The sequence below is a fragment of the Doryrhamphus excisus genome, linkage group LG14 (assembly GCF_037039965.1).
Source record: "Doryrhamphus excisus strain RoL-2023G ecotype Guam linkage group LG14, RoL_Dexc_Guam_v1.1, whole genome shotgun sequence".
NCBI classification, from domain to species: domain Eukaryota; kingdom Metazoa; phylum Chordata; class Actinopteri; order Syngnathiformes; family Syngnathidae; genus Doryrhamphus; species Doryrhamphus excisus.
The window spans coordinates 16,142,073-16,145,857 of NC_136370.1; positions in this window are offsets into that span (position 1 = coordinate 16,142,073).

The following is a 3,785-nucleotide window of genomic DNA, read 5'->3' on the forward strand; positions in this document are numbered from 1 at the left end:
TGAGCAAATCTCGCGAGATTATTTTTTTCTGTTTTCTTTATTTAAACAATCAACACCGTTGTGAAAAATACAGGTAAGTGCATTTTAGTTTCAAAAGTTTTGTTTTGTTTAAGTTAATTAATCATTTTTTAAAAAATATGCTATTGGTATGGTAGTTTGTCCCAAAACGTACTTGGGGATAATAGTAACATTTGCTAGTGTCAATGGCCAAAATATCACAATAGGCAAGATGGCTGTTGTAGTAAAACCTTCTATGACGTGAACATTGTTGACATACTCCCACAACCACGAGACTTAAATGGAAAATAGACACAAATCATGAAACTACACATACACATTTCAGCAAATATATATGAATTACAATTTTCTACAGACATAGCATCCCTTATGATGTTTTGAATACTGTAAGCTAGCAGCCCCTTTTCGACTCTTGGATGCTACATGATGAGGATAATTAATTTATGTCAAATTCTATTAGGTGTAACCACTGTTCCATAAACACAAAACAAAGCAGTGCTATGCTACTATTATGTATGCATTTAAAAAGAACTAGATTATGGCTACACTCACAAGCGAGCACATTTCACAGGTTGAAGGGTTCCTATAATAAAGAAACAGCCTCATTGAACTGATAATAATCCCCACCCACCATAAATGAGTCTGATCCCTCAGTAAATTGAGCCCTTGGTGAGGTGGAGTGGTGTCAGCACCTATAGCCAACTCTCCAATGGCTCCCTAATCCTCGCTTCCCTCTCGCTGCCACCCTCACCGTCTAATCAGCCTCCAACACACACACACACACACACACACACACATATGGGCTTGCACCCATCTGACACACACCCGAGTGCTCGCCCTTCCTCGCACTCAGCCATCTCTTCAGTGTGATGTCACAGCTAATCCATGCGTGGTTATCCGCTGGGCTGCAGTGCTGGCTGGCAGAGGGATGTGGGGAGGAATTTGGGAGAGATGGGGATGAGGGAAGGGGGGCGGGGGGTGTAATCAGGCACGTCATGAAGTCTACTCTCCAAGCACACTTCTAATATACCACACAGACAACTACATTCCAGCACAAAACATATGCAGAAATGCTCCATTGATGTATTCATATAAGCTCTGATTGGAAAGATTGGAATATAAAAGCATGGTATATTGTATATAGGAATTATCAGACTGTCTGCAGGATTAAACTTCCCCTGCCACTAATGTGGCCTTTATTGGCAGCTTGTCCAAAAAGAGGAATTAACTCCATTCTAAAGTGCCCGCTTCCATATGGCACAGAGTTATTAACACATATTACTTGACTGAGCAGTGCTATGGAATTCATTATGGATTCAGATTAAATGCCATTATGCGGAGTGTACACATATTTCGTATACAGTATACCGGCTGGCTCTTGGTTCTGTGTGCCCCCCATGGTGGCCGGTGGCTCTCTGGTAGTGGGGGCATGTGCTGGCTGTGTGGGGCAGGTTTGTTTGGTTTTAGGAAGCAGTCGCTCACCTTTTATATATTAGTGACCATTAGCGCGTCCATTTATGCACATATATACAGTTCTGTGTAATCTGTACTGGATTCCAGTCCGGGTCAGAGTTTCGGTCCTTTTTTGTAGCTGGCAACAGATCATCAATTGCTGACTTACATTTATTTTAGGCAAAACTAGTTTGGATTTTTTTTTATATGAAGTTGTAGCGCATCAACGGTAACTTACTCCACACGTTATGGTCGGATTTCGGAGATAAGGAATTCCAGTTACACCTCACAATTCCAGTTACTTTTGCTCCCGTTGTATCACTGCATGTGTTCCACAGTGTTTACATGCGCGAATGAAGACGTTATTAAGTTATGACGTCATTTTTTACATTATTAACACTTAAGTGCAGATAATTAAAATGAATCAAAGTACAGTAGCCGCACGGTGGACGAGTGGTTAAAAAAACAGTATTTTTGCTTCACACACCTCCATAATAGTGGATGACATTTACACCCCCAAACGTTTTACAAAAACAAAGTTGCATGAGCAAGTGGCTTACGGGTGGGGGTTAAAAGGGATGAGTAAAATTCAATCTATCAGATTTAGCATTTCCCTCAGTTACCTCATATCTGTTTTAATCTTACCATAAGCATCCTTGAAATGAGGTGTAATCCAGTTAAGCCCTTTTTTCGAATGTGCTTCACAGCCGCATTGCGCCCATTCATAGTCTCGCAAACATCATTCCCCTCGCTAGACACAAGATTTGATACGGCGGGAATAAATGTGATGTTTACAGTTTAAAGTGGACATGGAAGGTGGAAATAAGGCACCGTTACACTGATTTGGCATTTCTTAAACAGAGAACAAAATTACGGTTTTTGCCTCACTTGTACCCTTTATCCTTCATTTTTACCAAATACAGTTTTTGTGTGAGGTTACGTTCTCTCTTCAACTGCCATTGTTCGCTTGTGACTCACACACGTACACACCACACATTTAAAAATCCTCGAACACGCAGTCATGGTGTGTTCAAGGATCGTCAAACAAAGTGTGGGATCTCAACACTTAATCAAAAACCATTATCAGTGAAGCATAATGACATAAACATGTAAATATTTTGGGCGTGTATGCTGTACATATTATCTATACCGTCATCCCCTACTTTTTTGTAGTTCAAATTTTTGCAGCTTTGCGTAGTAAAATTTTTTCAAACATTTTTTAAATGACTAAATCATGTTGTTTCGTGGTTGGATACAGCTTCCTGTGAAAAAAAACATGTCTTACATATTTTTAGACATATTTTTTACATCATTTCCTGTCCCCCCTGCCACTCAGCTCCCCTAGGGAACACATTTATAGCGACTAGGCCTGTCACGATAATGAATAAATCATTTAATAGTACGATGAATTAACTCATTCACTACCAAAGATGTATTTATATGATTTTTTTTCAACATATTAACCATATTTTCTAGACTATTAGTCCAAAAATAAGGCCAAAAATGCATAATTAGGTAGAAAAAAAGGATATAAGTATAAGTCGCATTTTTTGTGGGTAATATATTTTACAAACTACTTTTTACATCTAACAATAAAAGAATATAGAACAGGCTGAAGAGGTGTAAGATATGCTAACACAATGGTTATTCAGCTACACAAAAAATAAACATGAACAGAAAACGTGTCCAGTTTATGGAACATAAACAGTTTTTTCATTTATAAGTCGCTCTGGAGTATAAGTCGCAGGAACAGCCAACCTATGAAAAAAAGTGAGACTTATAGTCCGGAAAATACGGTATACGTCTTTTACATGTTTTTGCACGAGAGGTGATGATGCAACTCCACAATAGAAGAGAGCATGTTGGATGCAGAAGTGGCAGAAGTAAATTTTATAAGAACTCAGCCTGTATCTCTCCCATTGGAACACACGATGCACAGCAACCAGGAGGTCAAAACTGTCAAAAAAAATGTTAACGCATTCACATTGCGTGCACATGCACAGTGCAAATGTGAAAATGTAAATAGTTCATGGTGATACAATTTTAAAAACATAGTCATTTTCAAATAAAACAAACATGTTTGTGTTTGTTTTTTTTAATGTTGTGGCATCATTGTTTAGACATTTTGGCAACATTTTCTGAACTTAAATTTCAGCCATTCATCCAAAACACATAATATGACCCAAGTCAGACAAAAACATAAACAGCGTATTCCAATGTCAACTATTATTCCTGGGTTATTTCTCTGTTTTTAGTCAATTTAACCATAAAGGTTCATGCTTTTTAAGTGTACAGGCGTAGCGTGTACATGGCTT